Source organism: Alligator mississippiensis, chromosome 6 (genome assembly GCF_030867095.1).
Source record: "Alligator mississippiensis isolate rAllMis1 chromosome 6, rAllMis1, whole genome shotgun sequence".
NCBI lineage: Eukaryota > Metazoa > Chordata > Crocodylia > Alligatoridae > Alligator > Alligator mississippiensis.
The window spans coordinates 49,468,972-49,491,167 of record NC_081829.1 but is presented as its reverse complement, the minus strand read 5'-3'; positions in this window follow the sequence as shown (position 1 = coordinate 49,491,167).

Here is a 22,196-nt window from a genome sequence, read left to right as displayed (position 1 = left end):
ATTGCAGGGCCCCTGGCACAGCTTTACGAGCACTCAGGGTGCTCTGGCCAGGTGACAGATGACTGGAAGAAAGACAACATGGTCCCCATATTCAAAAAAGGGAAGAGGGAGGACCCGGGCAACTATAGGCCCATTAGTCTTACTTCAATCCTGGGGAAACTCTTTGAGAAGATTTTTAAGGAGCACATCTGTGTTGGGCCAGCAGCAGGGATGGTGCTCAAGGGCAACCAGCACGGTTTCATTAGGGGCAGGTCCTGGCAGACCAACCTAATTGCCTTCTACGATCAGGTCACAAAAGCACTGGATGCAGGTGCCGTGGTGGATGTAATCTTTCTGGACTTCAGCAAGGCCTTTGACACTGTCTCCCATCCCATTCTCATCAAAAAACTAGGTGACTGTGGCATTGATGCCTACACAGTCAGATGGATTGCAAATTGGCTGAAGGGTCATACTTGGAGGGTAGTGGTGGACGGGTCTTTTTTGACCTGGAGGGAAGTGGGCAGTGGAGTTCCCCCGGGCTCAGTCCTTGGGCCTGCACTGTTCAATTTCTTTATTAGTGAGTTGGACAATGGGGTAAAAAGCAGCCTGATTTAAATTTGCTGATGATACCAAGATTTGGGGTGAGGTGGGCATGCTAGTAGGGAAGGACAGATTACAGCAGGACCTGGACAGGTTACAGGGGTGGGCTAATGAAAACAGGATGGGTTTCAATACTGACAAGTGCAGGGTGCTGCACTTGGGCAGTAGGAACCAGCAGCATACTTATAAGCTGGGAAACTCCCTTCTCAAGAGCACGGTGGCAGAAAGAGTTCTTGGAGTCATTATTGACCCCAAGATGAACATGGGCTGACAATGCGAGGTCATGGTCAGTAGGGCTAACCGTACCTTGTCATGCATCCATCCACACATGCATCTCAAGCAGGGCCAAGGAGGTGATCCTCCCCCTCTATGCGACACTGGTCAGGCCGCAGTTGGAGTACTGTGTTTAGTTCTGCGCGCTGCACTTCAGGAAGGCTGGACAGCATTGAGAGGGCCCAAAGGAGGGCCACCCGCATGATCCGGGGACAGCAGGGCAGACCCTATGAGGAGAGGCTACGGGACGTTAACCCGTTCAGCCTTCACAAGAGAAGGCTGAGGGGGGACCTGGTGGCCATCTATAAACTCACTAGGGGGGGACCAGCAGGGTTTGGGAGAGACCCTGTTCCCCCTAGAGCCCCCCAGGGTAACAAGGAATAATGGCCACAAATTGTTAGAAAGTAGGTTTACACTAGACATCCGAAGGCACTACTTCAGTCAGGGTTGCTAGGATCTGGAACCAACTTCCAACGGAAGGGGTGATGGCTCCTACCCTGGGGGTCTTTAAGAAGAGGCTTGACGTCTACCTGGCTGGGGTCATTTGAGCCCGGTTTTCTCTCCTGCCCAGGGCAGGGGGTCGGACTTGATGATCTACAAGGTACCTTCTGATCCTACTTCTATGAATCTATGAACCTATGAATCTATGGGTCACACATGGCAGCCAGCACATGGACTACACTGGATTGCAAGGGATCAAGCCATTTCTTGATGCCTTCCTTCAGCTGCCTCACCAGTGCCTACACATCTGGTGACAGTGGACTGCCCCGCCGAGGAATATTGATCCCCTGGAAGCTCTTCATTTGGCTTTGAAGTTCCCTCACTATGGGGATCACCTGTCTAAGGAGGGCATCAGCAGCACAGAGGCTCTCAGTGGCCTTGAGGAAGGGCTTGAGGACCACCTAGATCTGGGAGATGGTATCCCACTCACCTCTCTACAGGGGGCCATTGATCCCAATCTCCCTGATCAAGGCTTCTCATGGATGGCCATCTGTTACTCCACCAGTCTGTCAAGCATCAGGTATGTGGCATTCCACCGAGTCTCCACATCCTGCATGATTTTGTGCTGTGGGATGTTCAGTGATTCTTGTTTATCCCACAGCATCTTGCCCCGCTTGATGCTCTGGTGGAAGTAGATTGCCACCTTCCTGCATTTTGAAATTAGCTTGCTGGTAGTGGCAGTGCCATCACCGACAGCCCTGTCCCCCTCCAAGGTATCCCTAACAACAAAGTGCAACTTGTGTGCTACACAGCGGATGCCAACAAACTTGGCATCACGGACCGCCTTGACCATATTGGCCCCATTGTCGGTGACCATGAACCCACAACTGAGCTCACTGTGCCCAGTAAGCCACCCCTGCACCAAGTGGTTCATGGCTTCCATGATCTCTGTTGCTGTGTGGGACTCATCTATCACCTTGGCTTGAAGGAGAGCCCACTGATGGCCTGACTGGTCACACCAGTGCCCTGTGAGGGAAAGGTAGGCATGATCTCCACCCCAGCTGCTCCAGATGTCTGAGGTGAAGTGCAAGGCCACCTGCAGACCTGTCTTGCACAGCTCCTGCCTCAAGTACTCCATGCATGCCTCATACAGGGATGGCACCACCATCCTACTGAAGGTGGTGTGTGAAGGTATTTGGTCTGATAGAACCACGAGTGTCTACTCAAAAATGTAGGTGTGGTGCAGTCAACAAACTTATGAAAGTGATAGAAATGTATCTGTCTCTGAATATAAATTTAGAAATCTAGGCATAGGTGTGGTTCAGTCAAAAAATTTATGGAAGCGACAGAAATATATCTGTGTCTGTATATCAATTCAGAAATCTAGGCGTAGGTGTGGTGCAGTCAAGACACTTATGAAAGCGATGGAAATATATCTATCTCCATATATAAACTCAAAAATGTAGGTGTGGTGCAGCCAAGAAATTTGTGAAAGCTATAGAACTATATCTGTCTCTGTGTATAAATTCAGAAACCTAGGCATACGTGTGGTGCAGTCAAAACATTTATAAAAGTGATGGAAATAGATCTGCCTCTGTATATAAATTCAGAAATCTAGGTGTAGGTGTGGTACAGTCAAGAAATTTATGAAAGCAATAGAAAGACATCTCTGTATATAAATTCAATAGCGTAGGTTTGGTGCAAAGAATGAACATATAAAAACAAATATGTATAGTAAATTCCTATATAAATTACATTCTATAGTAATCCTATCCAATATAAGTATAAAATTCAAAAGAATAATTCAATGAATATAGTAATAAAATAAAAGCACCTACAAGAAAAAGGTATTCTGAAATCCCTCTTGTTAGGGTAGCAAGTGGGGAATACTTTAGAAAATCAGTGCTGCTAGCTGTAGTGGTTTGACAGGGCGCTGGTAGAACAGACAGCTCAGTAAGTTACCCCAGAGCAGAAAGCACGGCAGTACAAAAAATGTTGGCTTTTATGCAGTTTTTCTGTCCCTCCCCCAGAGCACTGGGGTTGGAAGGGACCTCAGGGAAGGGTGACAGTCACTGGCCAGCTCCTCCCACCACATCTTCCCCCCTCCTCCCCCTCCTTCCCCTTACCTTACTTTCTCTTTCCCTGCAGGGAAACCATTAAAGGCAAGCCTCAGCATCCTGGTTGAAACCCAGTTGAAATTCAACCTGCCCTGTTTTATTTCAACCCTGTTTCGAGTCTGCCTGTTTTGTTTTGACTTTGCTGTTTTAAGGTTGAAACAGCTCAAAACAGCATTGAAACAAAATGGGCGGTGAAATTTCACACAGCTCTATTCTCCACACACCCATTTCCTCAGGTATCTGAAGGCTGCACTTGCACATTTGAGGCAACAGTGGTTTTCTTTATTGATGTCAGCCTTCTGCAAGAGATGGCTTCTGAGGCATGGGGAATACTCAATGTTCTCCAAAGTCTCATTGTAAATCTGATTTGCTGGAGCTGGGGACTGCTCATTAAGGTTTGCTGATGGGGGGACCTTAGTCTTCTGAATGTTAAGCACCAGTCCCATTATCTTGTCTGCCTCAGTAAAGACATTGATAATTGCCTGAAGGTCTGCTTCCAAGTGAGCACACACTACAGCATCATCAGTATATTGGAGGTTGATGACTGAGGACATGGTGTTCTTAGTTTTGGCTCAGAGTTGTTTGAGATTAAACAGCTTAACCATCCATTCAGTAATTCAGCTCAACTCCTACTGGAGGTTTGCTGGTGGTCAGATGTAGCATCACAGTGGGTGTGTCTACATGAGATGCATTAATGTGCATTTACCTAAGTTAATGTGCATTACGGGTGCACATCTACACATGTGTGCCCTTAATGTACATTAACTTAGACTAATCATGCCTAAATTTGATACCTGCAAATGCAGGTATCAAATTTAGGCACAATTAGTTAATGTGTATTAACACACATGCAGATGCAACCTGGCACTAATTTTAGTGCTGGGCCTGCCCTACCACCAGGGGGCTGGCCTAAGCCCAGCCCCAGAGAACATCCAGGGGTTGGGGTGCTGGGGACCTGCCCCTTAGGCCCCCTCTCATGGCTCCCCACTCTGGGCTTGAAGACCCAAAATATTGTAAGTAGTTTTCACCTTGTATATAGTTTCTCATTTGTAAGTGGGTTTTTTATTGTTGGTGGATGGGGAGGGTGGTGGAGGGGCTCTGTTGGTTGAGGGGGGAGGGGAGTGGGGTTCTGTTTGTTTGGGGGGGGGATGGGGATGGGTGTTGCGAGGTTAATGAAGTTTTTTCATTTCACCTATGTGCATGTCCTGAGAGTGGTGCTGGGGGTCAGCAGGGGGTAGGAGGTGTGTGGGCACTGGGACATATGGACTGGAGCAGGGAGTGTAGGAGGAGGGGTTTGGACAGGCCTTCTGCAGTCAGTGCCCTGGTCCCCACTGGTGGGTGTGTGGCTGCCCTGGTGTCTAGGTGGGGGGGGGGGTAGCCAGCTGAGGCCAGCACCATGGCCAGCAGAAGCACAGAGTGCTTGTCATCAAGAGTGCTTGGCAGGGGTCAGGTTGGCACAGTAGGGCTCTGGGCATTGCTGACAGGGGCAGGGGCTGGAGCAGCCCTGGCGTGGCCAGGCAGGGTGGTCAAGGAGGGACCTGCTGCTGGGGACGTGGCTCCTGGGCAGGGAAGAGGCTGGCCAGGGATTAGATTTTCCCAGATGGGTGCCAGTTGCCACCAGTTGGCTCTGGCTTCAACATGGCTGCCAAGTGCTGGCAGCCATGTGGCCAGAGGCTGGAGCTCCCCCCAGTGGCCTCAGGGGCACATGGCAGGGCTACAGGGACTCAGGACTAACTTTAGTGCTAAGTCCAGAGACTTGGGACTAACTTTAGTCCCAGGTCCCTGCAGATATAGACAGCTGCCAAAAATCGTTTAATGTACATTAGCTTAATGCACATGAAATTTAGTTGCACTTAAATGTTCACTTAAATGCCCAGTAAGGAATATTGAAAAGAATGTTGGAGTGATGATGCAGCCTTGCCTAACTCCAGTCTTAACCCCAAAGTGATCTGTGATAGATCTGTTACTGCAACCCACTGCTCACATACTGTTGTTGAGCAGGTGAAGAATGATGATGATTTCTGTGGCTATCAGTACCGCAGAAAGATCCTCCATAGAGCTTCTTGGTTGACAATGTTGAGGGCTTCTGTATAGTCAAAGAAGGTTGTATAGAGAGGTTTATGTTGTTTCTGGCATTTTTCCTGCAGCTGATGAGCTGTGAAGATTGTCAGTTGTGTCTGTTGATGCCCTGAACCTGCACTAAGATTCTGGAAGGAACACTTCAGTAGTTGGGAGGAGACCTTTCAGGGGGTTTGAAGAACAGGAGTTTGGAGCATCACTTGCTTGAAAGGGGCAAACTGTAGCTTTTGCACTGAGATTAGTTATCACCAACAGGATAAATATGCATGAATACTGAAAAGGAATATCTCTGAATTATGTTTATGTTGGAAAAAATCAGTCAGCGTGTGCAAGGATGGGTAACCATTCATAGAAAATGGCCATAAACTACTACAAAATGTTTTTTAAAGGAATGGCTAATGGCAACAAAATGTCTTTAGTGAAGGCTCTTGAAACTGCAGTGCTGTAGCTTTGGATGTACCCTACGTGAATGGAGCTGAGATGCAAAAAGCTGATTTATCTAGAGCCTTAGCATAAAAATATGGTCCCTGCACAAGGAGAGGAGATCCTATACCTTGCAGAAATATGGAAATTGCTGAAAGACATGGAAAGCATGAACCAAGCTAGGTATGCATCAGTCTCATGGGATGAGCTGAAAATCATTTGCAAACAGTGTACACAAGTCAAGATTTACAAGTGTTCAAATCCGTCTTTCTTCTAGAATGGCCAGAAGAAACCCCACCTTCCTCTCAAGAGTACTAAATCTGTCAAAACAAACTGAACACGCAATATAACATTGTATATAAGGCAACACAATTAGAATACCTACGTTACTGGAAAAAAGAAACTCTCTCTGGAATATACTAGAGCCATTTTTGTATAAAAACCATATCCAGAAAGCCAGAGACGCCAGTTGTAATCAGTTGTGTAAAGGGGGAATCAGATTATAGACAAAAAAGAGGTAATAAGAACACTTTTTATTCCCAAAAGAAACAGGAGCAAAGTAAGAATAAATCCTTTTGATGCAAAATATACACATAACCTCATTATTGTAGACTATTATTCAAACTTCTGAGAACTAAGCCACCTGTCAGGCATTCCCATAGTGACCATCCAAGACAAAGCAATGGAACTTTTCAGCAGGCACAGTATCCCAACTTTTCAGGCACTGTACCTCAGTTAATTTGCAGAGACTTCATGCAGTTTACCTGAAAACAGGAATTCAGCCACATCACATCATGCCATGCCACAATCGGTCAAATGGCAAAGCTGCACTGGCAGGCAGCTAAAATTGCTAAACTTCAATTAAAAAAAGCTGCAAAAATAAAATATATAGTACTTTGTTCTTGAAGAGAAAAGCACACATATAATGGGCAACAGTTTGGTCAAGATGCATGTATACCTTGGAGCTGACAATTTAATATAAAAGCATTAGTACAACATTACTACAAATAGGGTGTACCAACACAAGACACGTTAATCTGCATTAATTTAATTTAATATGCATTACGGGAGTAAAATTAGGCTAATCACACCTAAATTTGATACCTGCAAATGCATTAACACACGAGATTGTGGAGGCACCAGTCGTCCATGAGTGTCTAACTTTAGTGCCAGGTCTGCCCAGCCTGGGTGATAGTGATCATCGCCTACTGGAATTCACCATCCAGCACAGGGTGTCAAAGGCCTGCAGCAAGGCAGCAGCCCTGGACTTCAGGAGGGTGGATTTCAATGAGGTAAGGAGACTAGTTTGGGAGGCACTGAGGTCCTGGAGGGGAGGGGAGTTGGGAGTCCAGGAAGAGTGGTTGTTCCTTAAGAAGACGATCCTCTAAGCCCAAAAAGTGACAATCCCAATGTGGATCAAAGGGGACAAGAGTGGTCAAAAGCCCCCATGGCTCACTAAAAGCATCCAGGAACATCTCAAAGCTAAAAAGGAGGCATATACCCAATGGAACGGAGGGGCCATCACCAAGGAGGATTATACCTCCATTGCTTGAGATTGTAGGGGGGCTGTTAGGAAGGCCTAGGCAGAGACGGAACCCAGATCAGATATAACAAGAAGTCTTTTTTTAAATACATGGGGGGTAAAAAGAAGGTACCGGGTAACGCGGGGCCTCTGCGAGACATGCTAGGAAATCTGGTGGTCTCACCAGATGACAAAGCTAACCTCTTTAACAATTTATTTGCCTCCATTTTTCTGTGCAGGGACCGGGTCACCCCCCCTACCCCCCAAAACACACACACTGAGATCCCCGATGGAACCAGGGGAGGTGCAGCCAGGCCCAGGGTCAGTGAGGACCTAGTCAGGGAACTTCTGGTAAGACTAATCAGCAGGCCCTGATGATCTGCACCCCAGAGTGCTGAGGGAATTAGCAGAGGTCATTGCAGGTCATTGCAGGACCCCTGGCACACTTTTACGAGCACTCATGGTACTCTGGCAAGGTGCCAGAGGACTGGAAAAGGGCCAATGTGGTCCCCAGTCTCAAAAAAGGGAGGAAGGAGGACCCAGGAAACTATAGGCCTGTTAGTCTTACCTCAGTACTGGGGAAGCTCTTTGAGAAAATTATCCAGGAGCACATCTGCAAGGGACCAGCAGGAGAGATTATGCTTAGGGGCAACCAACATGGGTTCATTAGAGGCAGGTCCTGTCAGACCAACCTGGTGACCTTCTACAACCAGGTCACAAAATCCTTGGATGCAGGTGTCATGGTAGACATTCTCATTAAAAAATTAGGCGACTGTGGTGTCAATGCCTACAAAGTCAGATGGGTCTCAAATTGGCTGGAGGGCTGCACCCAGAGAGTGGTGGTGGTCAGGTCATTTTTGACGTGAAGGGATATGGGCAGTGGGGTTCCCCAGGGCTCGGTCCTCAGGCCCGCATTGTTCAACATCTTCATCAGTGACATGGACGAGAGGGTGAAAAGCACCTTGTTCAAATTTGCGGATGACACTAAGATGTGGGGAGAAGTGGGCATGCTAGAGGAGAGGTACAGGCTGCAACTAGAATTGGACAGGTTACAGGGGTGAGTGGATGAGAACAGGATGGATTTCATACTGATAACTGCAAGGTATTGCACCTGGGGAGGAAGAACCAGCAGCATACCTACAGGCTAGGGAACTCCTCATCAGCACAGAGGCAGAAAAGGATCTTTCAGTCATTATTGACTGCAAGATGAACATGGGCTGTCAATGTGAGGATGCTGTCAGGAAGGCTAACCGTACCTTGTCATGCATCCACACGTGCATCATGAGCAGGTCCAAGGAGGTGATCCTCCCCCTCTATGCAACACTGGTCAGGCCACAGTTGGAGTACTGTGTCCAGTTCTGGGCACCACACTTCAGGAGGGATGTGGCCAGCATTGAGAGGGTCCAGAGGAGGGCCACTCACATGATCAGAGGGCAGCAAGGCAGGCCCTACAAGGGGAGGCTACAGGACCTGAACCTGTTCAGCTTCCACAAGAGAAGGCTGAGAGGGGATCTGGTGGCCATCTATAAACTCACTGAGGGGGACCAGCAGGCAATGGGAGAGTCCCTGTTCCCCCAAGCACTACTGGTAGTAACAAGGAATAACGGCCATAAGTTGACTGAGAGTAGATTCAGGCTAGATATCAGGAGGCACTACTTCACAGTCAGGGTGGCTAGGATCTGGAACCAACTTCCAAGGGAAGTGGTGCTCGCTCCTACCCTGGGAGTCTTCAAAAGGAGGCTAGATAATCCTGGTGGCCTGAGTCAGTCTCCACTGACTGTGAGGATGTGAAGCTCCTGGCAGTGTCCTGGGGTGCAGTGGCACCATGTTCAGATGCCTGGACAGGGGCCCCCTCTGATGAGAAGCTGGATCTGCTGGTAGCCAGTGGTGCCATGGCCAGCCTGGCCTGGGCAGGCTGCTGTGGCTGGCTTGGGGCTTCTGCTGTGTAATGCAGTGTCCTGCAGCAGGCTGCAGGTAGGGTTAAGAGAAGCTTTGGGTGCTGATTCTATTCAGAGGAGTTTTGGCCCGACTGGGTAGCCAAATCCCCAAATCCAAATCGAATCAGGAGACCAATAAAAAAGTTCAAATTGATTCAAAGCCCCAAATCAATTCAGAAAAGATTCAGAGAAAGATTAGGAGATTCATTAGGACCCTGGCTCCATGACAGTAAGTAATGGGCAGGGGGACCCCCGCCAGGCCCCATCCCCTGCCTGCTTTCCGAGCCCCATCAATGGCTGCCCCACCTGGCTCCAGTGTCCCAGCTCTTAAAAAAAAAAAAGAAAAAAAAAAGAAGAAAAGCTCCTCACTCACCAGCTCCTGACAGGTGACGGGGTGATCCCCACTTCCCCCCACTGCCCTGTGATGCATGGGGGGCTCTTCCGTGAGTCCCCATCCCCCACCCACTCTCCCATCCCCATAAATGGCTGCTCTGCCTGACCCCAGTGTCCCAATGCTTTGGGGAAAAAAAGCCCCACACTCACCGGCCCACTGCAGTGGCCATGGACACTTCTGGGGGCTCATGGCAGAGGTCCCCCATGCAGCATGGGGCAGTGGGGGGCATCAGGGATTGCCCCCTCACCTGGCAGTAGCTGGTGAGCATGAGGCTTTTTTTTTTAAAGCTCTGGGATGCTGGGGTCGGGCAGCACAGCCATTGACGGGTCTGTGATAGTGGACAGGGGATGGGGCCTATTTGATTAGTAGATTTGGCCAATTAGACAGTGGCTGAATCTCCGAATCAGATTCGGCCAGATCCATTAGTGACAGTGATTCGAATCACTGAATCAAGTCATGTCCCCTGAATCGGCGAAATCCAAAGTGAATACTAGCTGCTTTGCACAGGCCTGGCTGCAGGTGGCCGAGGGCCTTGGGATCCCCACAGGCTTTTAAGTTCCTGGGTCTGGATCAGGCAAAGAGCCACCCCTGCTATGGAGCTCAAGAAGCTCCCAGTCCGGGGCCCTGGGGCTAAGCTGCAGATGGCCCCCTTGTGTTGGGGCTGACCAGGAGCAAATTTGCTCCTGGTTAGCATCTACACATGTGTTACTGTGCAGTAACTAATTGCAAGTAAATTTGTTATTTGTATTTACAAGCAGCAAATTTACTCATGATTAGAGCAAATTGCTGTGCAGTAAGCATCTGCACAGGTAGACACGGACTCTTACTCCACAGTAAAGCACCTTGTGTAGATGCACCTAGGATAGGGTGTTTATAGTTGTGATGAGCACAGGTCTCATGCCACTGTTTGCAGAGGACAGGATAATACTTGAACTTAGAAATTAAGCACTTTAAATGGACCTCGGCTGTGACCCCAGATAATTATTTTTCTACAATATAATCTGTATATTAAAGGAGACCTACTTCCTGCCCCAACATGCTTCATCCTTGTACAATTATTTTCCTGTGGGTTTTTTCTCCCTGCTTGTGCTACCAAGCACCAAAGCAGACAGAAATTTTCTTTATGGCTTATGTTTTTAGCTGCTTTTTTCTAGGTGGTATGATGATTTTATCATCATAATAGCTAGGCCTGCAGGATATTTGGTGGGATGTCAGTAAAGCTATGCACTAGGAAGTGGACGTTGTTTGGTTACTGACTCAGGCCTTCTGTACTTACAGTGTAGTGACTCGACTCATTCACACATGGAAAGTTAAAATGGGCTGCAAGATGATGAAACTGAATAGTTGCTTGTGAAATTTTATAGAAAAAATGGTAAAAAAAAGAACAGCTTTCATCTACCCCTATTTTTAAATCACATAAATAAAAAGCAACAGGAAACATTTCAGGGTCAGAGATATGCATAGTAAGTAATGGTGCAGCTGGGACCTGTAAAGTAAAGGCAAATGTAGTTGTTGTTGTTATTTGTAAGTAAATTTGGGGTCCTAGTCATCAGATTAAACTGAATTTCATTGCATCTTTCCAGGTTGCAGATGGTTTTCACTCAAGCAACAGCATTTTAAGAAGTCTGGGAAAATGTCTTACTTGATTGCTTGTTGAAAACATGCCAATACAGAACTCTTGCCCAGTTCCCTTCTCTCTAATCTTTGTAAATAAAAGTTTAGGTAAAAGTACTATTATTTCCAGTCCAAGATTCTGTTGTGTGAGAGACTGCCAAATCTTTCCCTATCAAGGAAGTTCTAGTAGCTATCAACTATCACATCTATGACAAGGGTCTCAAGTGATATATGGATGTAGCCCTCCATTTATTTTTAAGTTGCTCTTAAACACATTTTCTTTGGAGCAATGTGTCAACCAAAGAAGACAGGAAAGTGTTTTTTTTTTCTTTGAACAAGCGAACATTTTTAAAGGTGACGCTATGCTTCAGTGTTTTTTGGCACACAGAATCCATCTTAATGTGAAGTACATGACAAAAAGTGCCATGCTTTCTATAAAGATCTTAACTAGAATGACTGAACCCCAGTACCACATTGTAAATTAACCATTGTCCTTTGTCAGCATCAACTGTGCCCCGTCATGTCAAATAACCACAGTTAGCATTCAGTGTATGAACATGGTTCCATTCATTCCATCCAGCAGTGAATAATTCATATATCAAATTTTACCCTGGGCAAAATACACTGACATCAACAGTCATTAAATTGTAGTCATTCATTGAACAAAATACTTATTCATGGTCTCAGTGTGAACCATTAAATCCTGCCAGTTAAATTTAAGAATGAATCAATTTAATTCATTTGACATCTTGTACGCTCACAATAACTTTGTTGCTATCAGTTTTCTTTTTTTCCCAAACTATTTGTACCTGAAAAATGAAATTCTCTGCCAAGTTAATTTTATTCTGTTTATAATGGAAAACCTCAAAATAGAAGTTAATTTGTAAATTATAATATAGTGTCCTAAGCTCCTGAAAGTTCCTTAAATTAAATTTAATTTCCTATTAAATGTTAAAGTAACTCTTAGTATTATATATAACTAAGTGATAATAACACTGTGTAAATGCCCCAAACTCAATCCTAACATGCTCTGAGTCCAGTATATAATCTGTAGATCAGTGGGTTCTCAAACTATTTTGCAAAGAGTACTTGGTAGTAAATGGGGAGTTGGGGAGTCGCATGTTGTTGGCTTCCTCTTTTCCTTTCCTCCCCACCAAATACGTCTGCAGGCATATGTTCATCCTTGCAGTTAGGAGCCTGGACACCTTTCAAGACTTCTTAAAGCAGACAGGACTATACTGCATAGCAGCATCTGCTAGATTAGAAGCTACTTCTTCATGGGAAGAAGGAAGTTAACAACTAAGGTTAGGTTCTGTAGCAGTTAAGCACTGCTGGAGCAGAAAGCAGGAGCTCCCTCCCACAGATTTTTCAGGGGAGGGGGGAGTACCTAGGCAGAGTATCCAGGTAAGGAGAAGGATAAAAGGATAAGATATCTGGTTGCATATGTGTGAGATTTTCCCTGCCCCCGCCCCCGCATCTAGCCAGCAAAGCTGAGGGGTGAGGGGTGTGGTGGTGGCTGCATGCAAAGCAGCAGCAGCTCAGGGTGGTGGGTGGCGTCGGCAGCTGCCATGTGTGAGCTTTCCTCTGCCCCTCCCCGTGTCTGGCCAGAAACTCTGGTTAATGGAGTATTTCGGTTGGTTAAGTACCGAATAACAGAGATTTTACTGTACAATGATATATGTTTTAAATGGAAATTTAATTAATTGATGGTCACTGTCTCCAAGGTGACCACAACTCTGCAGCTCCCCTACCAGGTCATCCCCCTGTAGCCATCCCCGCTAGTGGTACTGTATACTTCCTGTGTTAAGTGAAGGTCCTGTATGCACTCCCACCCCTGGCCAGCTGCAAACCGCTCCCCCACTCCCAGGTCCATGCCCTAAAATCAAGCAGGACCAAGTAAAAATCAGAATTTTGTGTTCCTTATCCTTATTTTTTCATAATAAATTGAATTGCAATGAATTCAATTGAGAAATCACAATAAAGCTAAAACAGTATACACATTTTTGTTTTACTCAACAATGCCGTTGGTAGTCAACTGGTGAATACATTTTTTTACAGTAAAGCCACTGCCAGCAAACAAAATACAATAGGATAAAACACCAATTCACAATATGCACCCAAGGTCCCTTGAGTAATCCTAATCCATTGATATGATATGGATGGATGGAGGGCTATATGGTGTGAGGGCAAGAGGGAGGCAGGCAGGCAGCCAGCCTGGTTACTGGCCCTTCCTGGTTACTGGCCGTGTCCCAGCAGTGTTTTACTTTTGGCCTATATGGCATGCATTTCCAATGGGGGGTGGGTAGGGTGCTTTTTGGTTCGATGATAACTGTGCAACTTTTATGGGGTCATGGCATTGCTGAAAAGTTGCAGGGTGGACTGTTATCGGATGGAGGGAGGTCAAATGCTTAACCAGTGCCAGTGTGCAGCCAGCATTTCTTGCAAGAAAGAACACTAAATAAACCCACCCACAAAGCTTAGTTAGGGAGGGAGGGAGCCCCGGGTACAGTCCCCTAGGGGCCCCCTCAGGTGGAGATGTACGGCCTGACTTAGCTGGCTGGCTGAGTTGAGCCATGCTAATCTCTATTACATTGTAACTTTGGAATCTTTGCTGGCCACAAAGCGGAGGGAGGGAGGGAGGGAGGGAGAGGGGCCCCTTCAGGTGTGGGGGGGACCTTCTACTTTCTCTTATCCTTATTTTTTTTTAAATATGTTCTCTTGTTTAAACTACTTTCTGTTATTCTTATTTATTTAACATCTGCCTTCCTTCCTTCCTTTCTGAACGTACTGGACAAGGCTCGCTTGGAGCTGCGTGGGGTGATCCTGTGCATAAGACTCCCCAGCTTCCTATCTCTTTTCTTTTCTGACTCCCACCTGTCTAAAGGTCTCTAGCTTCTGTTTAGCTCACTTTCTGATTCTTTTCTTGCATTTTTGCAGCATTTTTTCTCCTTTTTCTCTCCTCCCTGTCCCTTCCCCCCTGTACTTCGGGTCTCTTTGTCTGTGAGTTGAGTTCTTTGTCTGTGAGTTGCAGCCTGTTTTTCTTACTGTCTCTTTTCCTTTCTTTCTTTTCTGCTTGTTTGTTGTGGGAGTTATTTTTTCCAATAGCTTGCTTTCCAAGGGGTGCCCTTTACCCCCTTTTTCCCCCCCCTTTGTTTTCTTTTTTCGCTGTTTCAAATGCCCCCCCTTTTTTTTTTTTTTTTCTCTCTGCCCCTTTCCCCCTCCCATCTAGAGTTTTATGAATGCATTCCCAGACACTTATCTTTTTAGTTAGTATAAACTTTTTTCCCCCCCATTTTTTCAGTTACAGCTTGAAATTAACCCTGTCCTAGCAGGAATGGCTGCTCCTACACCCAGCAGCTGGCATGGGGATGCCTCTCAGAACCTCCCCATTACCCATGGCTTAAGGGTTCACACCCCTCCCTACATCGGCATCGAGCTCTGCGTAGATGGCCTTGCTAGTCTCCTAGGACAGTGTAACATATGTTACGCAGGTCGTGTTAACATGGTCCCAATGATTTACCTGAGCGATTCCACCCTAGTTAATAGGGTGTGTGCAGAGGGCCTGGACATTGCGGGCACACACTATTTTGTCACGCCCCTAGATACCCCAGAAGTGAGGGTGGTGATTTCTAATGTGCCCCCGCATGTGGCCGATTGGGAGCTGGCCAAGGAACTCAAGCCCTATGGGGTTCTTACAAGTCCCTTTCGCCGACTGATGATAGGAAGTAGGAACTCAAAACTGAGCCATGTCCTGTCTTTTGGAAGACCAGTTTTCATGCTTCTCAGGGAGGGTCCATGGTCTCTGCCTCAGTCCTTGAGCCTCATGTTCAAAGGGTGGAGGTTTGTGATCTGTTTTTCTTTTGGGGAGACTACGTGTTTCCAGTGTGGTAGATCTTCCCACCTAGCAGCCCAGTGCCCATGGGAGAGAGTGGCCAGAACATTGGTGATTACAGCGGCACCAACAGATGGCGCATCCACCTCTGGGACACAGGCCCCACCCAGTGAGGCCGGGAGTTTTTCCTGATCTCCTTCCACCCCTATTCCATCTGAGGGGGCTGGAGTTTCTGGCATGAGAGTGTCATCCAGCGGAGGGGCTGGGACTGGGCCCCAACCCTCTCCCACTTACCATCTTCCTTAACACCCAGGAAGACGTGGAGGCTCTGACAGACTGCCAGCAAGCCTATGAATATGCCTCCTTAGCTCGTATCAACTGGGCCCAGAGTGATACCCAGCTGCTTGGCATGTGGATCAGTGTGACACCCCCCCCCCCCCGATTTGCCAGGAGGCCTTACCTGGTGCTGCGAGGGCCTTAAGGTCCTGGGCATGTTCCTAGGGCTATCGACCTTCAAGGCGTGCAACTGGGACAGCCTCGAGGAAGGTGCACCATACCCAGAGGTACCTACCCAGCCTCTCCTATTGTGAACGTGTCCTCATCATGAACAACCTGGAGGTGGTGACCTTGTGGCACCAGTGCAACAGACTTGATCCACCACAGGACCTACTCAAGAGACTCCAGTGCCTCCTGGTCGATTATTTCTGGGATGGGTGCAACTGGCTCCCACGAGCTGTCCTTTGCCCACCTGTAGCTGAGTGGGGCCAGAGTTTGGTTGACTTTGCAAGCAAGGTGGTCGCCTTCCATCTGCAGGCCCTTCAATGACTCCTGTACATGAGGAGCACCTACCTTGGCAACAACTGGCATGCTGGTTTCTGCAGAGGATGGGGGCCCTCGGTTTTGACCGGGGAGCTCTTCCTGTTGGACCTCACACTTTTGAACTGGTCAGTGCTTCCAGCTTTCTACCATGGCATGGTACGAGCCTGGCAGGCCACCTTCCACCCCACTGGAGGCAGCAGCCACCCTGGATGGCCATCTCTGGGTGGACCAGGTCCCCCACACCATAGATGTCCCAAGCGAGGTTTTTCCTGCACTGCTAGTCACCCCGGCCATGGCCGGTGAGCTGGCCGATGGACCTGGCACCCTGCTGACACTCCCTGTGCCTCCTGACAGTGACACGGGTTGCCCCTTTGCTTTTCTGTCATGTCGAAGCCTATATGCCTGGGTGGTTCATGTCCACCATGCCCAAGTGCTGGCGGGTTGCCCCCATATACCGTGGTGATGGGGCCTGGGGCCGCCAGATTCCCCATCAGCCTACCGGGCGTGATGCACATTGTCTAAGCCACCAACCACCAAGAAGACTGGTGACCTGCAGTGGTGGTTGCTGCATGGCATCCTAGCCACTGGCAGGTTTGCGTCCCACTTTGACCCAGCCACCTCGACGGCCTGCTCCTTGTGCCCGGGGGTTGTTGAGGAGACCCTCTTTCATGCCTTTCTTGAATGTTGCCGCCTGCAGCTGCTCTTTGTCATGCTTGAGCTGCTGCTGTGAGCGCTGGGCAGGAGCCTCTTGGAGGCCACCTACATGTGCTCCTACCCATACAGGGTGGCTGAGAAGGGCTCCGTCTGCCTAGCCAACTTTTTACTGGGTCAGGGCAAGATGGCCGTCCTCAAGAACCACCAAAACTGGCTTTCCGGGACTGGCTCAGAAGATGCCGTGCAGCTTTTCCGCCTCCTGGTACAGGCACACCTCTCACTGGAGTTTGAGTACGCTGTGGTCCAGCGGGCAGTGCCCACCTTTGAGACACACTGGGCCCTTGAAGGAGTGATGTGCCATGTGGAGGACGGCCTTCTCAAATACAAGCTCTGGTGTCATGACCAGTCTGGGCGACCGGGCAGGCTCAGTGTTGGACTATGACTTTCAGCTTGTGCTGTGCCCTGGGCCCTTACCAGGCTGCTTTTTTGCTTTCTTTTTGTGTGGGAAGTTGAAGGTGTTGTCACGTGTATGTTTGGATGGAGCAGGGTAGGAATTCTTTATAGATATGACTGTGTGGCCAACGTTCCGACCGCATAACTAGCATGTACGACACGATGTGGAATGTAGTGAAGGTGTCTGTCATGGTGTGATGTGAATGAAATGACATGGAGTTCTTGGTTTGATGGTACCCTTTTTGTCTCTGTTTTGTAAGCGGTCAACCTTTTTGTATCTCTGAACCCCTGAATAAAGTAGTTAAAAGCCCTTCCTTCTGCAAGTCAGAGAAAAAACTCAAGGAAACAGAAGCCTCAAGGAGACAGAGTGGTGGGTGGGTGTCAAAACACATGTACCCCAGTCTAAATTTTCTGGGACATGGCCAGTAACCAGGAGGAGGGTGAGAAGACTATGAAATGGGCCTACAGAACTTGTGGAAATTGAGCTGATGCTTGGGACAAAGCCAGTGAAGAAAGCTCGACTTCCTTTGTGGCCAGCAATGATTCCAAAGTTACAATGGTGCAATGGAAAGGTGTAAGGCAGAGGTGGCCAAGTGGGGTGAAAAGCTTACTACCCAGACCCTGGAGGTCTTGGCCAGCAACCAAGAAGAAAGCCTCTGCAAGGTTTAAGGTAGAGATGGGCAAGTGAGGCAAAGAGCCTATTACATGGACCCCAGTGGTCTTGGCCAGCAATCAAGAAGAAATCCTTCATAATTCAGAAAAGAAACTTAAGCCTCAGCTTCTGCCACTGCAGTGGTCATAGCTCATGAACACAGCTTGCCTTGTGGCCAGCAATGATTCCAAAGTTACAAGGTGTAATGGAGAGATGTAAGGCAGAGGTGAGCAAGTGGGATGAAGAGCCTACTACATGGACCCTGGAGGTCTTGGCCAGCAACCAAGAAGAAAGCCTCTGTAATCCAGAAAAGAAACTCAAGTCTCAGCTTCCTTTGTGGAAAGCCCCACCTGTGCCCTGAGCCCTCTGCCGCTGTAGTGGTCATAGCTCCTGAGCACAGCTTCCTTTGTGGCCAGCAATGATTCCAAAGTTACAAGGGTGCAATGAAGAGGTGTAAGGCAGAGGTAGGGAAGTGGGGCGAAGAGCCCACAGACCTGGGCCTGCTACCCAGACCCCAGGAGGGAATTTGCTGGAGGTTTTGGCTAGCAACCAAGAAGTAAGCCTCCACATTTGTGGCCAGCAACAATCCTCTAATTACAATTCCATAATATGCTCATTAGCAAACAGGGCCACCAACCAGGAGGAGGGGTAGAATAATATGAAATGGATCTGCAGACTTGTGCAACTCTTACTATACTTGAGCTGATGCTCAGGCCAAAGCCTGTGAAGAAAGCCTCCACTATTCAAGTAGTATACAGAAGAGAAGCCTCAGCAGTTCTTGTGGCCAGCAACCAGAAGGAGGAAGTAATACAATTTCAATAAGGGTAGTATGTAAAGCAGAATGGTATACATTTCTTCTCCATGAGAACAGAAGGACCTAGGAAGGAGCTTGAACCAGGAGGTGAGCATTACCTTCCCGCCCCCCACCCCCCCGGGGGAAAAGGCAGGGAGGGCACAAAATCACCTGCCCTTATGCTCACTGTCTTCTTTCTCATATGATCATATGGAATCAAACTGTAATTATAAGTCTATATAACATAAGTCTATATCATACACTGGCTACATATCTATGGTGGAGGCCCAGGATGTGTGAGATATGTGCAGGGTGATAAGGCAGATCTACTTGCTTTGAAATGCTATGATAAGGAATTTAACTGTTACAATTATTATTGACCATTAATAAATCATCATTAATATTACTACAAACTCTTATTAATACATTACTATTGGAATTAATAGTATTATTGACTCCTATGATTAGTATTAACTGTTATTATATTATAGTTCAGTTCTTGAGAGAATCCTAAAGGAAGTGTTGTCATTTTCTTCATCTTCTCTTTCTTCCTTTCTCTTTCTGCCTCTTGAGACACCAACAAGGATTGATCAGCCTGCAGCTAGAAGTGGAAGGGGATCTAAAAACCAGAGGGAGGGAGGATAGAAAGAGCATCAGAATTTGTAGTGGTGCCTCTTGTGCACCTCGCGTACCTTCCTTCATGCCCATAAAATTCCACCAACCCTGTTTACAAAAACTTTGAACTAAACAATGCATCTCCCCCAACCAGAGATGACCCTATCAGGGTGCAGGGCAGTGGTGTACTGACAGTGGCAGGCGGTGCAACCACCCTGGCACAGACACAAAGCAGGTGCCACCACTCCATGCTTCTCGCCCCTTCCTTAACACCCCACTGCCAAAACCACTGCAGAAGGCAGCTTGTCAGGGTGCTGCTGCCCTTGCTCCCATGTGCCCCAGAGTTTGTCCCTCGGGCCCTGGAGATCCATGATACACCACTGGTGCAGGGCCTTGGGCAAATTAGCCCCCACCCCATGCAGAGTCGATCCCATGTGCCGTGGCAGCAGTGGGAAGTTGGCGAGCATTCAGATATGAGGCTGGCAGCAGCACTGAGTCACCTTGTCCATTCCACCTGTCTCTGTGCGGCCCCCAAAGTGCTGTGCCTGGGTTGGTTGCTTGTATTCACACCCACCCTAGGGACAACCCTGCCACCCTCAGGGTACAGATAAGTGTCAGGTGTCACTTACCAAAGGTGGCGTGTAGCACATTGCTATGTCCTCTTATGAGTCACATGTTGCAGAGGTGTGGGCATCAAATAGCACTTGAAGCTGCATTCCTGTGCCCCCCAGGGGCAAGTCTTGTGACTGGAATGAGTCCTTCTCTGCCCCCACTGTGCTGTCATCCCTCACCTGCCTCAAACATCCCTTGAAACAGTGAATGTGGACCCCAACCTGCTCCTCCAATTTATAGTGCTTCAGCAGAGCAATCCCCTCCCTCCACCAGCAGCCTCATTTTGGTGTGGAAAAAAAACCCAGACACTCTGGCACCAGGCTGGAAAAGAGCACAAAAAGAAGGCAGAAAATTTTGCAAAGTCCCTGATTTTGTGTGCAAGCAAAGTAAGTCTTAAACCCCAGGCCGCCCCCAACCCATGGCCTCACTTTGATGTTCCAAAACAAAGGAGACAGTGCCTGGCATCTGGCTGGAAAAGAGTGCGAAAAGAATCTTGAAAAAGCACATTTTCAAAGGTTCCATCTAGGGAAAATACAAGGGTTGTGAAGGGTGAGCCAAAGAGCCTGGGAAGACATGGGCCCCTGTGGGTGACTTTGCAAAGTGGCTGGTGGCTTGCAAAAAAGAAAGCCAGGCTTCTGGAGGGTGACACACCACTTCCCTTCTCCAAACTGAAGGAGGTGAAATCAGAAGCAGTAAGTAAGTATGGCCTCAAAAGTGATTTTGCAGAGTGGACACTGCCTTTACAAAATACTGGTGTGCAGGCCAGCACTTGTGTTGCAACCCACCCAGGCAACCCTGCTGTTTACCTCTGGAGCCCGCCTGTGTACCTGTACAAGACAGATTGCCAACCCCTCCCCCCCAGCACCATGCAGGAAGCAGCAGGAAAAACTAACAGAGAAATTAACCCAAACAATGAACGAAATCTACCTTCGCAACCAAGCAGTGTAAGGGTGGATATGAAGGCAGACACAGGAAGCTAGGAAACCATGAGGTTTTATTGTTTGCAACACACTATTATAGTTACTTGTGCTTCTTTGCCTTCACCCCACCATGACCCGCAACTGCCCTTGTCTCCCTGAAATGCAGTGGTGCCTTCCTGGCCCTTCTGGCAGTCATACAGCCCTCCTATGACCCTACTGAGTTAGGGGGAACAGGGTCGGCTGTAATTCTCCACTCATATTGCACGGAGGCAAGATGAGCGGATTGACTTTTCCCTTTCGAGCGTGGTACCCATTTATTTAAGAGGTACTTTTGCACGCTCTGAAAGGCATCATTAAAAGTGTCCTGTGACCTCTGTAATTCAACACGGGACTCATTGACCACATCTCTGAAATTGCACTTACTTGAGGATAGCATCATCCTTATGCAGTGACTCATGGAGTTCATCCCACCAGGCATCTGCACATTCCACTCTGGTTACTGAGGAGTCTGCCAAAACTTCTAGTGAGGTTTCACGGGACTGTCTCTGCTTGCTGCAAAAATCTCTGCAGCGCTCTGCTGTGGTGTGAGCAGGGTGCTGTTCCAGGTGGCCATGGGTGATAAACAAAGTAAAAAGCAATGGTTGCCTTCCCCCCAAAAGGAGGAAAGTGCATCCCCCCGCTGGTGTGGTCAACAACACAAGTGATTTGTGAAAGGGGACTGGCAATTTTTTGGGGGAAGGGAGGGTGCCTTTATACTCAGGCTGTGCTTGCATGAGGGTCTGGGAAAATTCCAAGGGTTGTGAAGTCATTACCTGTAAGTGTCAAAACACCTAAAGGTGATGAAGCACCCAGTTTAACAACAAAAGAGACCTCGTGATGTAGTAAATAGGGCCATTGTACTTTGGGATGGCTGCTCAATGGCCCAGAATGTTGCAAAAATCGATACCTACCTACCTATCTGCTTGTGCAAAATCATTTTATTACAGAAGCACAGCCTATTTTCCCTGAAGTGGCAAAAGTTTTGAGTAGCCTACGTTACCAGGAGAGGAGTAGGTAAAACATGTTTTGTTTGCAAGCTTGATTACTTCAGAACACCAGTGACTGTTAAGCTCAGGATGAAAGGATGCGCAAAAGCCCCAATGCCCCAGAGTGCTGGGATGAAGTGTTGAAAAAGAAGCTACACCAAGTTTCAGAGCATGCAACACCCTACAGTCCCTGCCCCTGGCTTGGTGCAGACAGGTGAGAAGCCGTTGCTGATGGAGAGGGGCAAAATGGAGAATGAGGATGAAATACTTGACAATGGAGAACAATGCAGTGAAGAGTCCTCTGACATGGAGAATATGGAGGACATGGGTTAGCAGAAGGAGGAGGAGGAGGAAGAGGTGGCAGTACTGCTTCTGCAAATGCTGTTTACCTGGGGATTACTGCTGCAACTTTTGAGAAGGATAGGAACGGTGTTACAGTGTT